The sequence below is a fragment of the Gopherus flavomarginatus genome, chromosome 3, assembly GCF_025201925.1.
Source record: "Gopherus flavomarginatus isolate rGopFla2 chromosome 3, rGopFla2.mat.asm, whole genome shotgun sequence".
Classification (NCBI taxonomy): Eukaryota; Metazoa; Chordata; order Testudines; family Testudinidae; genus Gopherus; species Gopherus flavomarginatus.
Window position 1 is genome coordinate 153,715,134 of NC_066619.1, and position 26,313 is coordinate 153,741,446.

The 26,313-nt window shown below is 44.8% G+C and overlaps 1 protein-coding gene across 1 annotated transcript in view; it reads right to left on the reverse strand.

Moving 5' to 3' along the window:
* Nucleotides 1–25,521, reverse strand: part of NPFFR2 (neuropeptide FF receptor 2) — a 46,077-nt gene extending 20,556 nt beyond the window's left edge. The window contains exon 1 of the mRNA XM_050945038.1: nucleotides 25,435–25,521. The gene's annotated coding sequence lies outside the window, so the exon portion shown is untranslated. The remainder of the gene's footprint in view (nucleotides 1–25,434) is intronic.
* Nucleotides 25,522–26,313: the final 792 nt, after the last annotated feature.

The window sequence follows — 26,313 nt, forward strand, 5'->3', positions numbered from 1 at the left end:
ACAACCCGTGAGGTGCTACGCTTATGTCTAAACGCCCATTGGAGAGAGAGCAACCTGACTTGGGGGAAGGTAGGGTTAGAAAAAAATGCTTTGGAAGGGGAAAAAAAAAAAGGGCTTCACCTAATGTGATAATGAGCTTTAATACTGGAGCCTTGAGAAAGAGGTTTTATGGGAGAGGAGGGAAATTCTTGCTTTCTGGACAAGATGGGGTCTGGCACACTCCTCACAGAAGAGGTCAGAGCCAGGACTTGCTCTTTAAACACATGAGCCTTTCTTTTCTTTAAGTAAGATGAGAGTACCTCAGGTAGTGGAGATTGTGGGGAGTTTGATCTCAATCTGTCAAACAAGCTGTTTTTGCTATAACAACAGAGAGAAAATGGAATTAATAAATCTTGATTTAAGCAGTTGTACTGTTGTGTGGGTGTTTTCAAGCAGCTGGTGTCCAAGGAGAAAAGAACCCTGAAACCTTGAAGGAGAGGTGCTGGCCAGTAAGGAAACCTGCTCAGTCTTGATCAGAGAACAAGTGCAGAGTTGTCCTCTCTCGTGACGTGTATTGCAAAAGGCTACCGCAGTAACACGTAGGGGGCAATGCTTAACAGACCAAGGCAGAGACTTCAGTTGACTGATAGTTGGATCATAAAGCAGTGCCGTAACAAGGGCAAGGTGAGTTCAGCACTTGCCTCGGGTGCGCAAAGCGGAGGGGCACAGCTCTACCACGATCGGCGGCACTTTGGCAGCAGCTCTACTGCCACCGCTTCTTTGGCAGCAATTCGGCAGCGGGTCCTTGAGTCCCTATCAGAGGGAAGGACCTGCTACCAAATTGCCACCGCCGCTTCATTCATAATTCGGCAGCGGGTCTTTCTCTCCAAGAGGAACTCAGGGACCCGCCGCCGAATTTCCGCAGAAGACCCTGGAACCAGCCCTTGCCTCGGGCAGAAAAATTCCTTGTTACGGATCTGTCATAAAGTTCTGCCTTTCTCATCTGTGGGTTCTGCAAAACATGCATTGTGAGTTGCCATTTTGTGTAACAGAATTTATAGCGAATGGTTTCTCTTTTTTAAAATAGGAAAACTGAAATTACCAAGGGATTTTCCACTTACAGTAGAACCTCAGTGTTACCAGCACCTCGGGAATGGAGGTTGTTTGTAACTCTGAAATATTCATAATGCTGAACAAAATGTTATGGTTCTTTCAAAAGTTTACAACTGAACATTGACTTAATACAGCTTTGAAACTTTACTATGCAGAGGAAAAATACTGCTTTTAAATGAAACAAGCACAGAAACAGTTTTCTTACCTTGTCAAATCTTTTTTTTTAACCTTTCCCTTTATTTTTTTAGTAGTTTACAATTAATACAGTACTATACTGTTTTTGCTTCCCCCCCCCCCCCCCCCCCCCCCCCCGCTGCTGCCTGATTGTGCACTTCCGGATTCAAATGAGGTGTGTGGCTGACCAGTCAGTTTGTAAATCTGGTGTTTATAACGTTGAGGTTCTACTGTAGTTGAAAAGTCCAGTAAATCTTTAGGAAGATGGATGAATCCATGACACAAAGATAATTCAGGGGATGAATTTGATCTGTAAGCTAATGGACTATCCTATTTGCCTTCTGAAGCTTGGATTCCAGCCTGACATGGACCTCTTGGGGAAAATGTGTCTGATGGTCTGCTTTCAGTTCTTCTTTATAAACATCACAAAACTACTATACGCTTTAGCTCAGGTTAGCATGTCTGCTGAAAAGAAGCTCAAGACAAGAAAAGCAGGAGTATTGCAGATCCAACTGAGGGACACTAGCAGAGCTGTTGAGAAATTTGCCTGGCACCTGCTTGTGCTGTCAAGGAATCTAACATGATATGTCTGTAACCCCCATTAATGTTAACGAGAGCTAGGATCACATTAAATGAGGACTTGACCCAGATCCCTGGCTCAAGCCAGCCCTCTTAGACCTTCACTTTTACAAGCACAAAATTCAAACACAAGTGAAAAAAATAATTCTTCACTGAATTGATCTTCTAGTATTCTCAGTGCTAGGCAGAAAAAAATTGGATTTTATGTGTTCTCATTCAGACCATTTTGTTTTACTCATTAATTAAATGTCACTTGCTATAATTGTGAGAAATTGATTGAGATCACCTTCCAGATTACTTTTCTGAAGCAGAGATTGAAAATTATGAATAGAATAATACAAACACAGTAGCCATATAAGCTTTTTCTCACTAATTAACACCTTCCTCAGTACCCTGAGCAGACAAGCCAGGATTTGGGAGCTATGGAAACTGAACTGCCATATAGATTGGAACAGGAGTGGCATTTCCTAGTTTTGGGGGGATGGAAATTATGTGGGGACATTTGCACAGCTAATAACCACTCTTTGCTGGATGAACAGAGAACTTCAGTCTCAAGGGCTGCTAATGTGATCTGTTCTAGTCTGGTCCTTACAAAGCACCCATCCCTGTGACATATCTTTCATGAACAATAAATATCCACTTAGGTTTTTAATAAATGAATAAAATCGTATTAAAAAGGCTCAGATAGAAAAAGTCAGAGTAACCTGTTTGGTCAAGGACTTCTTGTAGTGTCATATTTAAGACAATTTTCCTTCCTAATGTATCAGCAGACATGAAATGAGAGCTTCTGGATAATGATTTATATATTACATAAGGGGAGAAATGTCAGATGGAAATTTATAAAACTTTTCAAGAATTGAGAAAAAAAGATCTTACCAAATAGTCAGTATGTTTTTCTGAAACTGTTTCACAGCACAATTATCTTAAGAGTTAAAATGCACTAGCAGTTAGAATCCGGCCTGGGGAAAAAAACAGATGAGAGCTTTGAGGTTTACTTTGTGTGTTGCTGATTTTCCTTTGAAGCTGTATGTGTTTGTTCTTATTAACATCAAACTCATTTACTGGTGAACCCCCAGTGAGGTAAATTGAGTGCCACTACCAGTTATCAAATGTACAAACAAACCTCTCCGTTTGAAGGTGGTTTTGTCACAACTAGAAAAATAAAATTCCATCAGAAATGGGGAGCGAATTCTTCACTCTAAAAGTAATGGCTGAATTATAAATATGGCTGATATACTCCTCTCTTCTCTGATTGTATTCCCTTGCCATCTCTGAGACAGGCCATGTGGAAGCATGCTCCCTCCAGTAGATGTGGTCAATGGTTATCCCCTGCCACTCCATCTGCTTGATATTTGTTCTGGACCTTTATGCCCAATGACAGGTCAACCATGGAAGATTATAATGAGGCATTGGAAGCTGAGAGCATCTCTGCTCCATCAAGCATCTGTCCATGCTCAGAAAAAACCTCTGTACCTGCAGACCCTCGTTGTTCCACTTCAAAAGACTGAACTTCCCAATTCTCCCTCCTCAAGCTGCCCTGCCCACTGAGTAAACTCCCTCAGTCTCTCACAGCCACACCCCTCACAATCCAGAGGAGGCAGAGGACTTAGGATTCACTATGAACTTCTTGTTCCCATGGAGGATCATCCAGAGGAGCAGACCCTAGAAGCCACTCATACTCCTAAGCTCTCTGTGGGATAGTTATGGAATGAAAGAATTAAAGGTAGCTTAATTTTGGTTAAGAAAATTATATGTTTGCTTTCTAGTTTGTGGTGGTAAGTAGAAAAAGGTCCTAATCAGTAAGTATGGGAAGGCCGTGAGAACAATGAGTTAGAAGACCAGAATGGAATGGGAAGGATGTGTGGTTTAAAAAGTAACTAATAAAATACAGGAAAGTTTTCTCTCAATGAGAGGGGGGCTATAGCTACAAGACAAAGAATAAATGTCATGTAAAATATAAGCACGAACCTTCCCATGCGCCAATGTTATCTTGAAACTGAGGCCCATGTGAAGAAAAGGGCCACGGAAGAAAACCTGTTGATAAGAAAGGTGGGAGGAGGAGGTAAGGAAGAGAAGGCCTTAGAATGAGAAAAGTAGCAAGGGTGAACTGTCCCTGACTGGGTTTTACTGACACTAACAATTACGTTTGCTGAAGAGTCATAAATCTAGTCCAATCACATTGGAGTGAGCTGGGATTAAAGGACTCTTCTCTGGTCTGGTCCATCAGTGAGTATAAATGATCGTAAATTTGTAACTGTTTTGTTACTGTCTAGGTGTTGTAAATGCTTAATGGTTAGGCTTGTATACATGTTTAGAGCAATAGTATTAATAGCATTTGGGCTTTGGATTTCATAAAGGAATTTATGGTTAAGTTCATGTCTGCCCTAACTTGTTAACATTCATAATTCAAAATTCCAGCACTTTTTGACATGAAAGCAAAGCTGTCCATTGCATGCTTCGACTACAGGTTTACTTATCTAAGGGAAACGTATCCTACCAGCATCCATCAGCCAAAGCACTGGGCTCCAACCCAACATAAAGAGACAACAAACTCTGCTGTGAAGCTCCTGCCAAGCATTTCAAAAATCTTTGTTACAGCAGCATGAAAGAAAGCTCTGCAGGTCAGAAAGGATTCCTAGCCTAGACCATTTAGACACTCCTGATCTGGAGAAGACTTTTCTGTGATTCTTGACAAGCAGGATTCACCTTTGCATCCTACTTTTGAGCCATGCTGAGCTCTCTTCTGCTGCAGCCAAAGGTTGGGCTCACATTGCTAGCAGACTTGAAGAACTTTCATGCAAAACTGGCAATGCTCTTGGAGTGTGCAAGCTCCATAGACAGAAATTTTCAGTCACCACCAGAAATTGTAGCCCCAAAGTTTGCTCTTGCAATGATTACAATCACCACAGGTGAAAGGCTCCCTCTTGTGGAGCTCAGACGCTACACAGGAGCATAAAGATTTCATTACAGAATCTGTTTCTGTATTAAACTATAGAGCTTACCAAATGGAAAAATGTCTGTGTAGATATTATCTATGATATTATTTTAATTATGCCAGTAGTACTGCACTGCTCAACAACAGCAAAAGTCATTACTGTGTATGTGCAAAACTGAGATTTTACTCCCTATGAATGGACCTTGCCAATGAAAAATACTGTTCTGAAAACTGGACACACAGCTTTGACTATAGAGCTATTACAGTAGCATACCGCCTCCCCCCAAACCACTCTAAGATTAGCTAGGAGAATATGAGTCTGCTATTTATGCCTCCCTAGGGCTCATCTCTGGTGCACCTAAAACCACAATTAACTTCAGCAGACATTGAGGGTGCCTAGCAAACTCAAGGGCAATAAAGCAGAAGAAGTAATGTGAGAGTTGCTCAACAGAACTCATCACTGAAGAAGACACTTTTCTAGGTTGCATCGCTCAATTTTTCAACTGCAAAAAATATATGACAAAAATACTCTCTTCTATTTTATTCTGCTTCTCTGTGGTGAATAACATCACCTAATCTCACAGGGTCGTATGAAGATAAGTTTATTAAAGCTTGTGGAGCACTCAGACACTATAATGAGATCACCATAGAAATGCCCGGGAGGAAATTAATAATGTATTCAGGGCAGGGTTTGGATAGTGTGTGTTAAATAATACATGGGACCACACACTGAATGAGGATAAGCAGAAATATTGAAAAACTTCCCATTCAGAGATCCTGTGGGGGAAAATAAGGTATGAGACCATGTAATTAAATATTGTATCATAATGCATATGCACATGGGGACTGAATTAAGATTGCCCGATCAACCGTAATTCCTGCATTTCCTATCTTCTGAATGCTTGATTTTGCAACCAGGGCCGGCTCCAGGCACTAGTGCACCAAGCAGGTGCTTGGGGTGGTCAACAGAAAGGGGCGGCACATCCGAGTTTTCGGCAGCGGGACCCTCAGTCCCTCTCGGAGGGGAAGACCTGCCGCTGAAGAATAAAGCAGCAGCGGGAGAGCTGCCACCGATCGTGGCTTTTTTTTCTTCCCCTGCCGCGTGGGGCAGCAAACACACTGCGGCGCGAACAGCAGCGGCCCTAGGGCATCCCCCACGCATGACGCGCTGCTGCTGCCAGGGCGGCTCTAGGCTTTTGCCGCCTGAAGGCAAAAGAAAAAAAAAGGATGGCCAGAATGCTGCCCTGGAAAATGTGCCGCCTCGAGCACGTGCTTCGTTTGCTGGTGCCTAGAGCCAACCCTGCCTGCTGTTAATTGATTAACCTTGTTAGACTGACCTAACACTTGGTAAAGCACCTCCCCTCCTTTCATGTATTTACACCTGCTCCTGTATTTTTTACTTCATACATCTGATGAAGTGGGTTCTAGCCCACGAAAGCTTATGCCCAAATAAATGTGTTAGTCTCTAAGGTGCCAGAAGGATGCCCCCTTTTTTATTTATTTAGCTGATGCAGACTAACACAGCTACCACTGAAACCCTTCAGCGCTGTTACTTTTTATTGTACATTTTCCAAAAGAGACTAGGACTCACTGGAAGAAAGTTGTAAAAATGTTGATAACCAGAAAGGTGCTAAAACCAGCATTAAAAAGTACTGGGCATATTTTGTAATTTGTCCATGTATGTGGGATGAGACTCTAGGACCATGGGCAAAGCCCATTGACTCAATGCTAAGAGTCCAATTGACTTGAGAAGGTTTGGATCAGGTCCTTGGTCTTCAGGAGAGGCCAAATCCTGCAGCCACAGGAAGGGCTGCAGAAAATCCTGAACACTGTGGGGCTGGAACATTTCCATTGCAGGTGTGAATCAGCACAGGCAGTTCACTCCACAAGAAGCTGCAGAGCACAGCTCCTTGTGCACTAGCACAGGAGAGAGTGTTTTGGAGACAGGCCTGGGGAGGAATGGAACTTGTGCATCCATTGCCTCCTCAAATCTACCAGCCAAAGGAGGATACTGCAGACATGCGCTCATTTCTCTAATAAAACCTAGACAGAGGTTCATTAAATAGTCATCCCTTTGGAACCCTGCCTGTAATTTCTGCTACAGCTTGAGAACAGCTCGGTTTATGGCTACCCTTTGCCCTCAAATTATTTTTTGATTCAATGAGGGAAAAATGGCCTCAGCTGTAGGGAACTACGTGCTGGGCATGAAGTTAAAGTGGCTTGTTTAGAATGTCCAGTGTTGTCTCCAGGCCCTTCCATAAAGAGTGACTTTGTGCACATCACATTCTACTGGCAAGAGATCTCCCTTGGAATAACCTGAGCTGCTTTGTGCTCTGCTCCCACACCTGGCAGGTGCTCTTGGCAACAAGGAATTTGGATTTTGTACCTTAGCAGCTGTACTGTCAATCATTAGTTGTTTCCTGTATCTTTCCCAGTGCCTAATGCTGAAGTCCTTGTGCATGCAAAATACCTAGTGGTGTCAGGGATTGGGGAGTTAGACTTCTAATTTGCCATCTTGTATCATTACAGATTTTCATCTGCTCCATCCTTTCATTGTGGAGTGAAATTCATACTGGTGCAGTGTCCAAATATTAAGACGATAAGAAAGGCTGTACTGAGTCAGACCAAAGGTCCATCTAGCCCAGTATCCTGTCTTTCAACAGTAGCCAATGTCAGGTGCCCCAGAGGGAATGAACAGAACAGGTAAATCATCAAGTGATCCATCCCCTGTCACTCATTCCCAGCTTCAGGCAAACAGGCTAGGGACACCATCCCTGTCCATCCTGGCTAATAGCCATTGATGGGCCTATCCTCCATGAATTTATCTAGTTCTATTTTGAACCATTATAGTCTTAGCCTTCTGAACATCTTCTGGCAATGAGTTCCACTGGTTGACTGTGTGTTGTGTGAAAAAATACCATGCCATTTATCTGCCAGTTAAACCCTAATTTATGCTTTGTACTGGAACTCCCTTTAAGAACTCATCCAAAAACAATACTACTTTTGTATATTTAATCCAACACATGAATTGTAGAAAATGGGCAAATAATTGGGAATTATAAGGACCGGAAGAACCATAAAATAGGCCAAAGCACTTGTATCAATGTAAACAGAGAAAAGAGACAGAATGGAGGTGGAGTGTCAGACATCTGGCTGTACGTATTACTTGTCTAGTCTGAGCACAGGTGACTAAACAAACTTGCAGTGGAGGAAAGAATGCGAGAAGGGGCTGAAAGCTGTAGATCCCAGCTGTGGTGAGCAGGGAGTGAATGGAAAGAGGGGTGCTGCAGGCATGGAACCCCTTCCCTACCTGAGTTACTTGCTGGTTGGTCTGTGGGATTCCTGTTCCGGGCAAGTAAGGAGAGGGAGAACAGAGTTAGGGCTGGTCACACTTTATCACCCATAGGCCAAATGGAAGCAAGTTGCTGTAGACTGAGTCTGCAATAACTAGCCCAGGTTCCCCCTCTATCACGGCTTAAATTTGTGCCAGGGCCTGGCCGTTCAGAGCCCCCGGCACCTCTGGGCTTCCAGCATCGGTTATGAAAGTAAAAAAATTGCTTGATTCCCGGCACCTCTTTCATTACAAGTTAAGCTGTGGAATCCTTCCATGCTGCCTGGCACTGCATGAAGCCAGAGAGCTGGCCAGCAATGCAGAAGCCAGGGGCCACACTATGAATGGCCTTGATTTCTGGCAGATCCCCTGAGTTCTGCTTGGGCCAAGGAACAGACTAGCATTTGGGTGCTACTATATAGAGTGATCGGCTCATGTTTCTAGAGTTATGATGACATGGGGAAAAGCTGGGGAGAGAAAATTTAAGCAAAACAATCAGCTATTTAAATGTTGGCAGAAACAACTGAATGGTCAAATAGATTTTCAACATTAATTTCGTTGTATTATTCCATTAGTGGAGTCATTTTGGCCAAGTATGCAAACAGCTCTCCTCCAGCCACAGCAGCATGGGAGCCAGAGGATGGTAGGATGTTCACCGATCAGAAAAATGAACAAGGCAATAATCTGTGCTTCGTGTACAGGTCACCTGGATAAATCTCCAGGTCCTGTTCTGCTTTAAGCCTAGCATCTTAGGACACTCTTAGTTTGATTAATATATTTGGCTTGCTATAGCTATATTAATGGGTCTTGAGATACTTGTAATGTTGTTACTATAACTTCCTTTCACAACCAAGTTGCATTTAAGATGTAGTAACTCAGGCCTAGACTGCCATGTTCCTTCTAGCCTTGACTAAGAGTATGTCCTCACAGCGGCTGGGAGGTACAATTCCCAGTCCAGGTAGACATATGCTCATTGGCTCTGCTAGAGCCTAAAGACAGCAGTGTGGCTGTGGTGGTGTGGGTGGTAGCACAGATTAGCTATGTGAGAACAATCCCACCCAAGCCCTTGGGTAAGTACTCGGGTGACTAGCCCAAGCTGCCATTCGTGCTGTTGCAGCCACACTGCTAATTTTAGGTGTTTGCTTGACAAGAGCTAGCACATGTATGTCTACCAGCGCTGCAAATTACACCTTCCAACTACTGTGTAAACATACCCTGGATTAGTGCAGGGACAAGGAGTCATGGCTTCTTCCTTTGCTGCTCCCTTGGCTAAGGTAATCAAACACCCAACTACAAACATTCCAGGTTGACAGGGGCCTCTGGTGAATCATAATAAAACAGGGGCATTGCTAGGTATGTCAGCTGTGTCTCCAGGCTGGTGATGGCATTTCAAGGAACGACTGTCTCCTCCCTGGAGATGGAGCCTCCCTATCAGAAATGCAGCATGCAGTCTGATTCTCCACTGCCTTGCACCTTGCACAGCCCTTGACACTTGGGCGAAGTGGGGGAAGAAATGCTATCAAATGTGAATGGTACCATTTCACACTCACTTTGCACAAGTTTAAATGAAAGTGGTAGAGAGTCAGGCCCACAGACTTAGGTCTTCAGTTTGCTTGTGCCGTTGAATGTATCTCTTAATAAACAGTTTTTCTAGTATCCCTCCAAACTTTTAATGTTCTACAACGAAATACTAATTTTGTATGCCAGACACAAGCTAATATAACATAGCTGCTGGAAATGAGGAAATTACTTTTATTTCTATCCACCATCATCCCACCACTTCCCAAGTTGCTTAAAAACAAACAAAACAAACAAACACCCTACTTTCAGTAACATTTTTTATTAGTTGTTCTTTTAAGATGTACAATTTTGCAAGTACCTTTACTGGTTAGATTGCCCAGGAAATTCATTTCTAGTTAAACTACTATGAAACTGAACTATGAAATGTTCCCTTTGGATATCCCCACAAACTCCTTCTATTCTGCCTCAGTCTCAGTGCTACTGTGCACTGCTAATTAGAAATCTGAATAATAATGAATATAGTCATGCGAAGAGTGCTTGCACCATGCTCCTTTGCACGGCTAGATTTCCACTGCACTCCCCAGAAATTGCTGAGCCATAGGATTACTCAAATCACAAGTTATTTTAACCTATCAATGTCACTACCTGTCATAAGAAAAGAACAGACATGGAGCCATACAGACCCTAAAACTCTGAATATATTAATGGCAACCCTGAAGCTAATAGAATAACTTACATTTATATAGAGACTCTCATCCCAAAAGAGGGTATATACATTCTTTTGTATGAAGACAGGAGTCCCTTCACAGCTGTTTAATGGGGCATGGTAAGATTATCAAGCACAACAGCTGTGGGTGGGAAGTGAAGAATAATATATCATATCCTGATGAAACTACAGGGGGAATCTCTGGCCCTCGTCTCTTATCAAATTAAAGGGACAAGTCACAAACCAGTTGTAATAATATTGTTAGAGATTGAGGCCTTGTCTACACCGTGGATTTACCCCCATTGCAACTATTAGTGTAGCTGCACTGGTGCAAATGCCCAGTGTAGACAAGGAAAGCGAAAGTTTACATACATGGAACCTATCTCTGCTTGAAACTTAGCTTAGCTCAACTAGTGCCAGTCACAGCTTTCCTTGTCTAGCCTGAGGGCTTCTGCTGGTGCTGCTATCTTGGTGACTCGCAATGACGGCTGCATCCCTGGCAGATCCCCCATGCAGACAAGACTGAGATCATCAGGGCTGTGTAGCTCTAGCTCAAAGTAATGTCATTTCCTAGTTTGGCTTCTTACATATTACAATCAACTCATTAGCTGGAGGCCAACACTCCCACTCTGTCTAATCTGAGCCATTATCTGGTTTGTAGTAGCCTGGGAACGTGTGTAATTCTGTGGGCAAGTTAATGACAGAAAGGTAAGGGAGGTGACATTTGACCTATAAGACTCAACTTCAGTGGTGTCACCCTCTGTGGCATAGCAGGAGGGACTTGCTGCCCCTCCTCCCAGCCTCCAGCTCCTCCAGTTGGTGGAGATTTTGATAATACAATGACATCAGAAAAAGATTGAGTTCGATATCATTCAAAAGTCCTTTCTCGCACGAATACCATGATACTAAACATGACAAACTAAGAACGATTATGTAGCTATATAGTCAAGAAATTACTTAAAAATTAAAGTTGTTTTAATTATACTTTAACACAGGGGGACCAAGGAAGGTGCTTCTGGCTGGTTATAGGCGCTGCAAGGGTCAAGGCAGGTAGTTGCTGGCAGGAACCAGGAGAGCAAGGAAGGAGCTCCTGGCTGGCTGCTGGGACTCAAAGACAAGGGAAATGGCCCAGGCAAATGCAGTTAGTTAAAGGGACATTGCACGAGGCTGCTATACATAAAAGTTTCCTGGGTTGGAGCCTGGAGCAGTTGGCAGGCTGAGGTCCCCCCACCTCCACCCACAACAGACACTGGAGAAGTGACTATGACCTGAGAGAAGGGAATTTAGACAGGCCCAGGGAAAGGACTGTATGTGGAACTGTTACCCCCTCTCCTCCAGAAGGGGGCCAAAATGAGACTGACTCAGCTGGAGAAATGGCTCACTATTGATTCAAGAAAAAGGCAAAGAGTCTCCAGGGAGGAAGCCCTGTGAGTGTGCTCCTCTCCAGACCAGGAACCTTTGCAAACTAGCCAGATCCCAACTGAGGGTACCGTGATGGGCCCTATGGGGCTGTTAAAGGACTGAGCTCAGGAAGGGCTGCAGGGACACACCAACTGAGGATACTGTGCTGACTGGACTGTTAAAGGACTAAGCCCAGGGAGGGCTACAGGACGTTACTGAGGACTCTTGAGATGGGCCTAGTTAGATTGTGTGCCCCAGAAGGGGTTGGTTTGTTTTCGCACATAGTCTGTGTTTGACTTGGCAGATAGATGAGTCATCAAAGACCTGCCTCATGAACGCAGCGACTGACAAGGTGCTGTGAGCAGAGGAAACAGAAGAAAAACTACAGGCAAGCACACACTCAACCAAGAGACGCTTGCATGAGGTGAGTGCGCGCCGGCACAAAACTCCTATTTTGCTTAGCCACCTTGTGGCTTATTGTAGAAAACCCTGTGGTTACAATGTGAGGACGCATTGTCCCAAATCAGTGAAATGGCCATCTGAGCTTACAATTCATAAAACTTTAAAAGAGATAGCTCTCAGTTCTAGATAATTAGTTTATAGGTGCTGGTAACCTGTCTCTGGCAGAGACTGTACTTAATACGTCAGCAGATGGGGTCATCTATTTACGTAGCACCTCTCATCCCAGATTGCTTTATAATTATGAGCCCCATAATGCTCTCCCACCCAAAAACTTCCTGCTTCAGGGTATAAGCCAACCACTGTATCAGGAACAATGGAACTTGAGTCAGAGAGCCAATGTTCCCGGGAGCTTCTGTTAGTGATGGGTCACTTGTGGAAGAGGGAACATGGGGAGTTACCCAGCCACACAGAAAGAGCAAGGCACAGGTTTTAATAAAGTTTCACTTGTTCAACTTAAACCTCATTCAGCTTCACTTTTTCACATTGCATATTCTTAATTGTCAAAGTATCTAACAAGGGTTATAATCTTTTTCTATATTTTAAATTGAAATTTGCTGACCAGATGAGTCTCACAGTGAAGGCTGTGCACCAGTAGTGGTAGACTGTGTGCTCATAGTTTGTACTGCTTGAGAGTAGATATAAATGTACGTGAACATCTAATGTAATGTGCCTCCTTTATCAGAAGGGTAGCCATATTAGTCTGGATCTGTAAAAGCAGCAAAGAATCCTGTGGCACCTTATAGACTAACAGACGTTTTGGAGCATGAGCTTTTGTGGGTGAATACCCACTTCATCAGATGCATGTAGTGGAAATTTCCAGGGGCAGGTATATATATGCAAGCAAGCTAGAGATAATGAGGTTAGTTCAATCAGGGAGGATGAGGCTCTGTTCTAGCAGTTGAGGTGTGAAAACCAAGGGAGGAGAAACTGGTTTTGTAGTTGGCAAGACATTCACAGTCTTTGTTTAATCCTGAGCTGATGGTGTCAAATTTGCAGATGAACTGAAGCTCAGCAGTTTCTCTTTGAAGTCTGGTCCTGAAGTTTTTTGCTGTAGGATGGCCACCTTAAGGTCTGCTATAGTGTGGCCAGGGAGGTTGAAGTGTTCTCCTACAGGTTTTTGTATATTGCCATTCCTAATAGATGATTTGTGTTCATTTATCCTTTTCCGTAGAGACTGTCCAGTTTGGCCGATGTACATAGCAGAGGGACGTTGCTGGCATAGGATGGCGTATGTTACATTGGTGGACGTGCAGGTGAACGAACCAGTGATGGTGTGGCTGATCTGGTTAGGTCCTGTGATGGTGTCACTGGTGTAGATATGTGGGCAAAGCTGGCATCAAGGTTTGTTGCATGGATTGGTTCCTGAGCTAGAGTTACTATGGTGCGGTGTGCATTTACTGGTGAGAATGTTTCAGGTTGGCAGGTTGTCTGTGGGCGAGGACTGGCCTGCCACGCAAGGCCTGTGAAAGTGTGGGATCATTGTCCAGGATGACGAACTTCACTAAAATAAGACAGGAGATCTACATTACTCACTTCACCTCTCTACAAAGGAAAAGGACTGTAAGCTGTCTAAACTTCTACCTGCCACATGGGACCACAACCGTAGTACCCCCAATCCACCCAGCAATATCGTCAATCTATCCAACTACACACTCAGCCCAGAAGAAAAGTCTGCCTATCTCAGGGACTCTCTTTCTGCCCTGCCACCCCCACCAACATGATACAGTTCTGTGGCGATCTGGAAGCCTACTTTCGCCATCTCCAACTTAAAGAATACTTTCAGGACAACACTGAACAGTGCACTGATACACGGGTACCCTCCCACCAACAGCACAAGAAGAAGAACTCCACATGGACTCCTCCTGAGGGTCGAAATGACAGTCTGGACCTATACATTGAATGCTTCTGCCGATGTGCACAGGCAGAAATTGTGGAAAAACAACATCGCTTGCCTCATAACCTAAGTCGTGCAGAACGCAATGCCATCCACAGCCCCATAAACCACCCTGACATTATCATCAAAGAGGCTTATAAAGGAGGTGCTGTTGTCATCATGAACAGGTCCGACTACCAAAAGGAGGCTGCCAGACAACTCTCCAATACCAAATTCTACAGGCCACTTCCCTCAGATCCCACTGAGGAATACACTAAGACCATCTACTCAGGACATTCCCTACACTAACACCGGAACAAATCAACATATCCTTAGAGCCTCGACCAGGGTTATTCTATCTACTACCCATGATCCACAAACCTGGAAATCCTGGACGCCCCATCATCTCGGGCATTGGCACTCTCGCTGAAGGACTGCCTGGATATGTGGACTCTCTACTCAGACCCTATGCCACCAGCACTCCCAGCTACCTCCGTGACACCACTGATTTCCTGAGGAAACTACAATGCATTGGTGACCTTCCAGAAAACACCATCCTAGCCACCATGGATGTAGAGGCTCTCTACACAAATATCCCACACACAGATGGAATACAAGCTGTCAGGAACAGTATCCCTGATGATGCCACAGCACAACTGGCTGCTGAGCTCTGTGCCTTTATTCTCACACACAACTATTTCAAATTTGATGACAATATATATCTCCAGATCAGTGGCACCGCTATGGGCACCCACATGGCCCCACAATATGCCAATATTTTTATGGCCGACCTGGAACAATGCTTCCTCAGCTCTCATCCACTCACGCCCCTTCTCTACCTATGCTACATTGATGACATCTTCATCATCTGGACCCATGGGAAGGAGACTCTGGAAAAATTCCACCACGATTTCAACAGCTTCCACCCCACCATCAACCTCAGCCTGGACCAATCTACACGGAAGGTCCACTTCCTAGACACCACGGTGCAAATAAGTGATGGTCACATTAACACCACCTTATACCAAAAACCAGCCGACCGCTATGCCTACCTTCATGCCTCCAGCTTCCATCCCGGGCACATCACATGATCCATTATCTACAGCCAAGCACTGAGGTACAACCGCATCTGCTCTAACCCCTCAGACAGAGACCAACACCTACAAAATCTCCACCAAGCATTCTCAAAACTACAATACCCCCATGAAGAAATAAGGAAACAGATCAACAGAGCCAGACGTGTACCCAGAAGCCTCCTACTGCAAGACAAACCCAAGAAAGAAACCAGCAGGACTCCACTGGCCATCACATACAGTCCCCAGCTAAAACCTCTCCAATGCATCATCAGGGATCTACAGCCCATCCTGGACAATGATCCCACACTTTCACAGGCCTTGGGTGGCAGGCCAGTCCTTGCCCACAGACAACCTGCCAACCTGAAACATATTCTCACCAGTAAATGCACACCGCACCATAGTAACTCTAGCTCAGGAACCAATCCATGCAACAAACCTTGATGCCAGCTTTGCCCACATATCTACACCAGTGACACCATCACAGGACCTAACCAGATCAGCCACACCATCACTGGTTCGTTCACCTGCACGTCCACCAATGTAACATACGCCATCCTATGCCAGCAACGTCCCTCTGCTATGTACATCGGCCAAACTGGACAGTCTCTACGGAAAAGGATAAATGAACACAAATCATCTATTAGGAATGGCAATATACAAAAACCTGTAGGAGAACACTTCAACCTCCCTGGCCACACTATAGCAGACCTTAAGGTGGCCATCCTACAGCAAAAAAACTTCAGGACCAGACTTCAAAGAGAAACTGCTGAGCTTCAGTTCATCTGCAAATTTGACACCATCAGCTCAGGATTAAACAAAGACTGTGAATGTCTTGCCAACTACAAAACCAGTTTCTCCTCCCTTGGTTTTCACACCTCAACTGCTAGAACAGAGCCTCATCCTCCCTGATTGAACTAACCTCATTATCTCTAGCTTGCTTGCATATATATACCTGCCCCTGGAAATTTCCACTACATGCATCTGATGAAGTGGGTATTCACCCACAAAAGCTCATGCTCCAAAACGTCTGTTAGTCTATAAGGTGCCACAGGATTCTTTGCTGCTGTTACTCCTTTGTAAGCTTTTGTGTCTAAAATGTAGGATCTAGTCTGCATAGAAGGTTTTAATTTGTAATTGCCTGTGCATGCAGTACTAGCCTTTTGAAATACTCAAGAAGCTAGCTTTTTAATTCACTGACACTTATGCCTGGGTCACTATTAGTGTTAGAGATGACATTACACTGCTTCATATTATGAATATGCAAAAACTAGGAGAAAGAGATGTGGCCTAACAAGTAGTAGTAAAGACAAGGTCCACAAACAAGTCTTTGCCTCTGCACTGAAGAGGAGTGAAGAGTATTTTGCATCTTTTACTGACCACTTCATCAATAATATGCCAAATCCATTTAACCCTGAATCACATCCAGAGGTGCTTATTGACACATTTACTGGACTGCATGTAATATCAGATGTACAAGAGCCTCTACTGAAAACAAATGGAGAGGTGCACTTGATTCTAATAGGACAGGTAGCTTCTTCAGCCCGGTCATGAAGTTTGATATCAAAACATTTGCTGATGTGGCCAAAAAGACCAAATTTAAGTCTAGCAAAACAATCACAGCAGCCATCAGTCAAGAAATTATTTTCTGCACAGCCTTGTCCTTAGCAAGAGATGATGTTTCAATGGTAACTGTTCTTAGTCACCCAATAGGACCTTTGCCTATATCCCTTTTCCATGCTGATGGAACAAGAACAGACAACGCTGAATTAGGACATCAGGTGGAAGCTCAGGCTAAAAAGAATCCATGAGCTGACAGCATACAACAAAGAGTCTGTAGTGTATGTCAGAGATATCATGGCTGTCCTACAAATGTAGCTGGAGACAAATTCCACACATTTATGAATTGTCTGCTAAGTAGTTGAGGTAGGTCCTAAAGGAGTAGACAAAGCTAACTCTATATGTGAAGTGTTTGACAAATATGAGAACAGTAACCCTGTGAAAACTGCAGAAGGACAGCACTGGACAGGATCTAATGTTAGATGCAAGTAATATCAGGTGATTGATGGATGCTCTATGCCTCCATAGAAAAAGTTTCTAAACGTGGCATTCAACAAGTGGTCACTTGTAAAATTCCTCTGTGAATGTATGATTCAAAACACACCTGACAGCGTAGAAGCTTTCCCAGCACAAACTCTCCTTCTTGCTGGAAGCTTTTCCAATGGTGAAATAGCAAAGTCCATCACTGGTAGAGATGTTGAAGAAGCCCAAGACCTGCACAGTACTCAATAGGAAATGGACACAAGACTGCTTCTGCATGCTGTATGTGCCAATATGGCTTTTGGGTTGCTTGATGTCTAAGGAGCCATAATATTTAGGTCACATGATACAGATGTTTTGTTCCTTGCTGTTCACTACTTTCTGAAAACGGACCACGTAGATAAAATGTGGATTGAAATGTGCACTATTACCAGCACAACTGACTAGCATCGCTTCATACTTATGATGCACTCACTCCTGACTTCCACAACATGCTTCCTGCTATACATGCAGTGACAGGATGTGACTCTGTGTCATCCCTGTTTGGTATGGGGGGAAATCTATATTTAATATTGTCAAACCAAAGAGTTACCGCTTCAGAGATCTTGCCAAATTGGGAGATAGTGATGAACAAGCTGCAATTGCTCCAGCAAGAAAGTTGGTAGCAGTGCTGTATGCCCACAGCAAGAAAAAAGGTGATCCACAGAGACCAGAATTGCTTGCACCTCAATCTAGCCATCAAAAAGGACAAGTCACTGGCCAAACTCACACTATGTGAGGACAGTTTTGAATAGCATGTCAAAAAAGCATCTTGGCAAACAAAGCTTTGGATGTCTTTGCACATAGGTAAGCCAGATATCGGATCACCATTGCAACAGAGATGGAAAAATGTGGATGATAAGCTAATTCTTCTTTTCTTCATGGGCCAGTTAGCTTCTGAGCTTCTATGAGACCTTATTTGTGCCTGTATAAGTAGGGGTTGCTGCACAATCAACTGTGTCTGTAGTCAGAACAATCTTCCCTGCACAAAACTTTGTACATCCAAGGCAATGAAGGCTGTGGTAACCCATGCACTCTCGAGAGAGATCATGATGATGAACAAGATGACGATGATGTTGACTAGAAACGTCACCAGTGCTATTACATTCCAATGATACCTGTACAGATGTATTGTTAGATTTTGTTTTACCCTTTAGATTGCTTTGTGAGGTTTTGATCTCACAAATAAATCCATGTTTATGTCTTGATATAATACATGGAACCATTAAACTAACAAAGATGAATGCAAATATTTCAAAGTGGTCATTTTAATGTGTTGGTGTTTATTCCTGTTTCTTTGGTAAAAGCCCCATCTAACAGCTCCACATCATACCTCATCTTAAAGGAGGCATAAAAAGCTTTCAAATTACATATGATATGACTGTAAGAGGGTACATTAAGTTGATCAAAGGAGTGGTTTCTACTGCTCACCTAAAATCCCTTACCAAAAAAAGAGACCACTTTCTGCCTTTTGGGTATTCCTAATTACTAGTGAAAAAGTTGTGTTCTAATGAGATTCTCATGCAGTAGATTTGCAGTTTCAATTGTAAAGGATGTCACAATTATCAGGGCAGATGAGAGTTCTTTTTTAACATAAGGATACAGAACACCCAGACTAGATTTTTGTAACAATGTGAAAGAATAATAGTGGCTTAGCTTTAAAAAATATGCAATATTTCTAACGTACATTTTCTAAAACTCCCTAAAAACAGAAATACTCTCACTGTAAAGTGTGTGGCATACTGTGATGGGGTGTCCACCGCACACAGGACTGGAAGCGGTTAAGGTAGGCCTACTAACTCCACAGGCTGGGGCCTCAAGGAAGAGTCAAGGAGCAGGGATTGATTGCAAGCAGGCTGCTGCTGGGAAAGGGTAGTCACTCCCTGGGAAAAGGGAGGAGGATTTGGAGCTGGTACACCCAGAGCAAGGAGGGGAGCCAGGAATGGAAGGAAGTGGTCCAGGGAAGAAGCAGTGAGGGCTAGGAGAGGAAAGTCCCGAACTGCTGATTTGAGGGTCCCTGGCCACTGGGGAAGTGGCACAGGCAGGGCAGTGAACTGGAAGACTGCTTGGGTCACCGTGGGAGTGACAGAGAATTTGGAGGAGTATACCCCTTCCTCCCAGAAGGGGGGAAAATGCTGAGTGACCTAGCCGGAGGGCTGAGTCACAAAGATGATGCTGCAGCTCCTGGGACAAGGGAGGAGCTGCAGACTAGAGAGAGAGAGATGATGTGATGGCATGTGATCACAAGAAGGGGGTTCACCCTCAAGTGCTAATCCCCAGAGTGACCAGGAGGAGGCAGTGAATGGTGTGCCCTGTCACAAACACACAGAATATATGACTGGTGACCAGGGGTTCCCATAGACACTCCTGCTATCTCTTGGCAAAACGCTATCCTCCTAGCACCGAATTATTGAGAGCCTGATTGTGCAATCCTTACACTGGTGAAGACTCCTGCAAGTGGTCCTACTGGCTTTAAGGAGACCTTGTGTAAATAAACACCCAGCCATGTAAGTAAGGGTTGCACAATGAGACCCTTAGAGTACGTGCCCTAATTTTCAGCAGGTGAATTGTCCCATCAATGGGACAATTCACCTGCTGAAAGTTGGGCATCTCTAAATATCTTGCTGGATTGGGGCCTTCCAGCCCAGGATCTGCTTATTCCAATGTTGTTCACGATCAGTATCCCTTATGAGCCTATAAATTCCAGCTTGCCGGAGGAGGTAATTATTCAGTCATCTACCTAACAAAAGATGAAACCAAGGCTACATAGTGGGAGAGTTAAGTTTCCTGCATCGTTAGCTTAGATGGCCTTTTCATTACTTCTGTTGTCATGGGAAAAATTCAAAGGAGAAGATACTTAGCAATAAACTTCCACTGTCTCCTCTCACTCCCCACCCCAATCATCACAAAGTACCTTCTGCTTTGATTTCTATAAGGAGTGTAATTTGAGGACAGCAACGAGAAAATGTAATTGCATGGTTTGGATCAATAGTATTTTTAATTGTCTAGAAACGTGTCTCTCCTGATCATAACCTTTTCTGCTGCATTACCTGTTCTAATTTCAATCTTTTCCTTGCTTCAGGTGACAGAGCAATGTCCGTAATACTGTATTTCCAACACAGAATAGAGCAGCCAAAAAAAACTCTCTTGTATCAATACCATTAAATACTTGGCTCATTTGCTACACTTGGCTGACTGGAACCTCTCTTAGAATGAATAGGGTCTTGATCTGATCAAGTTCAAAGCACTGCCTGTGAGGTGCTAAGCAACCTACAACTACTTCAGAAGTCAGTGGAAGTTAAAGGTGCTCCGCAGTTTACAGGATCAGGTGCTACACAGATGACCTTGTGAAAATGACTTCTTTCAGCTTCATCTAGGGCAGTGGTTTCCAAACTTTAACAACCCACGAACCCCTTTCACTAAAATGTCAAGTCTCGCGAACCCCCTCCTAAAAATTAATATTTCCAGGGTTTTTCTCCTTTACTGGAGTATAAATTATAAAAGCAGTGATCTTGGAAATATAAAATTTGTTTTTATGGCATGCTTCTTACACACTATTTTTTATTATTGATCATTATAGTATTTTTATTATATTATGAAAACGGCAACACTCTTCCAAGATCTCGCTTTCGTAGCTTGTATCACTTTGAATAAGCCTGTTATAAGACAAGGCTCCTATGTTTCATCAAGGAATATCCAATGTGAAACAGCATGAAGGGATTTAAGAAGCCAACTCAAAAGCCACGTCCAGACTAGGGTATTAAAATCGATTTTAGATACGCAACTTCAGCTACGTGAATAACGTAGCTGAAGTCGAATTTCTAAAATCGAGGTACTCACCTGTCCAGACGGCGCGGCATCGATGTCCGCGGCTCTCCGTGTCGATTCCGGAACTCCGTTCGGGTTGATGGAGTTCCGGAATCGATGTAAGCGCGCTCGGGGATCGATACATCGCGTCCAGACTAGACGCGATATATCGATCCCCGAGCAATCGATTTTAACCCGCCGATGCCGCGGGTTAGTCTGGACGTGGGCAAAGAGTTCCTCCTACACAAGCATTCAGATCCTGAGCACTCCAGGCAAGCACGTTACAACAAAGTTAAACTTGTTCTTCATAATAATTTTAAAAACAACACTAGCTGCCTATTTAATTTTAAAAACAGAAAAAAATATCCACCTCCCTTTCCATTTCTTATAAGGAATCTTGAAGTTTAAATCTCCTCAGTGTGATAGATATGCTTGCTTTGATCTGCTTAGCTCTTGGAAGTCCAGGGGCTCCAGGATGCTAGCCCCATGTTGCCCGGGGTCCCTAGGGACAGCTCTGTCCACCATGAGGGAATTTTCCCCCCCCAAGAACCCCTTGTAACTTTTCATGAACCCCCAGGGGTTCACAAACCCCAATTTGGGAACCACTGATCTAGGTGTACAATGTTCCATGTTCAGCATTTTAACCTTAACTTTCAAATCTTATTTCTGCAAGTACTCCCATTTCTTTCTGCACTCAGACGGTATGAATGAATAATGCCAACTCACTGGAGTAAGGGCTGCAGGATCAGGTCCCATATCAGTGTATATCATTATTTCTATAGAAGGTATCTAATAAGTTTGGACTGATGAATGGAAGAGAGAGAATATAATGTGAAAATATAAGAATTTGGATGTAATTTAGCTATTACAAGGTAACTCATAACCAACAAGCCCCATGCAGCAAGAAATAAACATTCTAGTGGAAATCTTCACTGTTAAAAACCCAGTGCTGTTTCTAAGAACCAAAAGTTGTGATGCCACGAGAGCTCAGATTCTGCAGTGCCCTGTGGCCCTCGTGGCATAAAGGGGCTGGAACCTCTCCTAGGTAATAATTCTGACATAAGGGGGGTCCCCAGCAGTGGTGGCTCTGTTTTTTGCTGCCCCAAGCACTGCAGTCAGGTGTCCTTCGGTGGCACGCCCGCAGACGGTCCACTGTTCACACGGATTTGCCAGCATTTCTGCAGGTGATCTGCCATTCCCGCGCCTTCGGCGTACCCGTTGCTGAATTGCTGCCAAAGCCACGGGACCGACGGACCTCCCGCAGGCATGCTGCCGAACACTGCCTGACTGCTGCCCTCACACCAACCGGCAGGCCGCCCCCCACCCGTGGCTTGCCGCCCCAGGCATGCGCTTGCTGTGCTGGTGCCTGGAGTCGCCCCTGGTCCCCAGGCACTGTATAGCTGCCACAACAGATCTACTCTGTCCCCTGCACCCCCCAGCATAAGGGGTTTACTGAGGGCATGTAATGGAGGAGAGAGTAGAACAGACTATACCCCAGCTATTCTGTGCTACAGAATGGCCCCTGGAGAGGCTGCTGTAATTTAGGCTGGGTGCTGGGCATGCCCCCAGAAGAGCCTGGAATATATACTGTGCAAAGTTGGCTTAAAGGTGTCAGAGTATAGTAATGGAGGAATGGAAAGTCTGGCCCCAAAAATTGGAGAGCCAAATTTTGATAATTTTCCTCATCTTGAAGAGTATCTGGGGTAGTCCCACTATAAATCAGTAGTGACTAGGACTATTTGTGGACTAAGGCACTTCTCAATGTGAGAAAAGAGATCAGATTCTGGCCATAAAAAAGCCACTGGCTCACTTATGTAAAAACAGAGCCGGGTAAAGGGTCTAACTCTGAACTGTTAAAATGAATTGAATCCCTCTCAAACTGCAAAGCCCAGGGAAGGCACTACTAAACATGAGAAATGATGACAGAATCTGGTCTTAGCTGAGGAGTGAGAACCTTTATCAGATTAAAATGTGAATTTTGAACACGAATACAAATTTATTTTAACATTGGTAAACCATGTACAGTGTCAAGGTATCAGCCCCTGTCCCTAGAAGTAATTCAGCCAAAAAAGCGTCATTACATTTTACCACTTACTAAGGTGCATATTGAGACAGTATATTGTCCGACATGCGTGATCCACTAGTAAATCACTCTCAGCCTCGTCCAGGAGCAAATCACCACGCCACATGTCAAATTTCAAACTAAAGAGAAATTAATTAGGGGAGTTTTGCCATGAACTTCAATTAATATTATTACTGTATGTATTGCAGTGGCAGCCAGTGGCCCCTGCAAAGGATGAGGAATCCACTGTATTCGGCATTGCACACACACAATAAAGCGAGTTGACCCAGAGAGTTCACAATTTAAGTATAGGAGGGTCAGGCCCAGAGAATTTATAAAACAGTTTGTAACAGGAACTATTCAGAAAAATACCAGTGGGCAGTTTTCTGTGCATTCTGCTGTGATCTCTCTGTAAAGAGAGTCACAGAGAAATCTTTGTCGTTAAAATACTTGGGAGAGGGGGGTGGGATTCAAAGAGTTCACCCTGACAGTCCATGAACTGCTGAAAGATTCTGCTCTCATTTACACCTGTGCTCTTAAATCCAGGGAAGTAAATTGAGTTACATCAGTGTAATGGCAGTAGGACTCCCACCCAGAATCTGTAATTGTTTTGTTTGGTGACATTGTACACTGTAGCTCCTGCGATGTAATCAGAACTGATATTTAGATGGTAAGCAAAGGGAGTCTTTAAGCACTAGGTGTGTTTCGCCTGCTGCTTGTAACCATGGATATGCCAATAAAAGGAAAGATAGGAAATGGAAAACATTTTCTTCTCCATTTAGAAGATAACCTGAATGCTCAAATCACCCCCTAAAGGCATATTGTGAGGCAAATGTGCAGCATGTCAGGCTGGGTACAAAGTATTACATTTTATGATAAAGAACAATAGCACCAATTTGTTTTCATGGCTGTCTTCCAGGTTGGTTTTCAGTGCTCACCTGTAGTCTGAGGGTCTGCTTCTCCTCTCACTTGCACCAGTATACATTTGGGATAGGTCCATTTTAATAAATTAAAACGAGTGCGGCAGGACAAAAAAACTTAGTATGTACGGCAGAACTTGGCTGCTGTTCTACTGAAACCACAGTAAATGATACAGATGCCCCTGAGTAAGTGCACAGCTATGGGCCGGATCCTCTGCTGCTGTAAGCCAGTACCTCTATGCCAATTCAAAGTAGCTGAGGATCAGCCCTATATAAAAATCATTTCAAGTACGGGGATTTCCACCCTATACACCTTTAGCCATTCACAGTTTAGCACAGGAAAACAGCCACATTGCCTGACCGGCGCAAATAAGCATTATCGTTCATCTAGAGGCAAATGCATCAGTTTTGCCAGTCCAGGTGATGATAACCCAGAGCTCCATGCATTATTTAACACATGAAATGAAACCGACAGCTCCTTTGGATTGTAGCTCTCTCCAGACACATTGTCTGATTTCTTCATAGTTGAGTGGCTAGTGTGCTTTTAAACCATTGTCACACTCTCACAAGGACTAGTCTTCCCACACTGTTTGTATCGATTAAATAAACTAGAGTGGCTAAAATCGAATGTAGTTCCATGGGTGCAACCCATCTAGTGTGGCAGCAGATATACCAGCATCAAAGTGCTGATACCACATAGCTCATTTCTGTCCATGATCCTTAGACCTAAATAAGCACTTTTTAAACGGTATAACTGTGCCACGCTGGGGGAGTTACCTCCATGTAACTGTATCCGTTTATAAACCCAGTTCCTTAGAGTAGTACAAAAGCTGGGCGTGGATCAACTCTCAGAATAACAGTTTGCCAGCTTCACTCTACTGTATTGAAATGTAAAATTACAGAGTCCGTTAGCTGACATGAACCCCGTTCAGCCACCTGGAGAAGTTGAAGGTGCCAAGGAGCAGGTCTGTGTCAGAAGCGGAAAGGAAACACTCCTTGAGTGGCCGCAGCACACTGACCTTTCCGAGCCATTTCCCCGCTGTGGCTGGCGTGAAACATTTTCTTGTGGGTCGGCGCTGTCCAGACGCGCCAGCTTGGGTCAGGATTTCCAACCTGTTACTCGGCAGGGCTGGAAAGACCCCGCTCGCGGGTCCAGACAGAAAGACGCTGAAATACCCGTGAGCCAAGCCAGCACTCCCGGACTGACGGGCAGGAAAGCCTGGCACGAACTGCCCCGCACACGGCCGCGGAGAGAACCAAGCCTGCCTAGCCGGGACCCGGACAGAAGGGACTCAGCCAGCGGCGGCGCCGGTGTGATCCGCTGGCTTCCCCACGCATGCACACCCCGGCCCCCGCGCTCCTCCAGCCGAGTTTCCGAACACGCGTGGGGCCGGCTGCCTGCTTCCCGGGCCCACCTACCTGGTCAGCGCAGGGACTCCGCCCGGGGCTCCGCGGCGTCCCCCTGCTGGCCCGGCCCCACGTGCTCCGTGGCCCGGGAGCTGCGCGGCGAGCCGAGGGGGCCCCAGCCCTGCCCCGCTGCCGTGGCCGGCATTTGAGCAGCACTGGAGAGGGGCGGACCTGGGGGGCGGGCGGCCCTCCCCCGTATTGGGGGAGCGGAGGAGGGAGGGAGTCAGAGACGAGCCGTCCGTAGCCAGCCAGAGAAATGCCGCAGAGAGACACCCAGAGCCCGGAGTGCAGCCACCACTCACCCAGCAGCAGCCCCCGCGTCCTTCCGCAGCTCGGCACCCAGGGGTGGCCGGAGCCCCGCTCCGCTGCTCTGGGGGTTCCTAGTCGGGTGTGTGGTGGGGAGGGGAGAGTGAGTGCGAACATTAGGCAACGTTTACCCCATCTTCCTAGCAAGGGTCTAGTCCGCCCCTCGAGCAAGGGATGGAGGAGGTCTTGGTTGCCTAACGTGTGTCTTCCCTCTCTGCCTACTGTGCTTCTAAATCCCCTTTGCATTAACTACTCCAGCTCCCGCTTTATCCAAGGAATCACAGACAAGGTACGGCTGGAAAAGACCCTGAGAAGACTTGATGACTAGCCCCCCTGCCCTCAGGCAGGACCAAGTAACCTAAAACTATCCCTGGCAGGGGTTTGTCCAGCCTGTTTTTAATCTCCAGTGATGGGGATTCTGCAGCCTCCCTTGGGAGCCTGTTCCAGAGCTTAGCGATCCTCAGAGTTAGAAAAATTTTCCTTTGATGTCACCTTAATCTCCCATGCTGCCCATTTTTTATCCTACCTTCACTGGAGATGGGGAACAGTTGATTACTATCCTCTTTATAACAGCCCTTAATATGC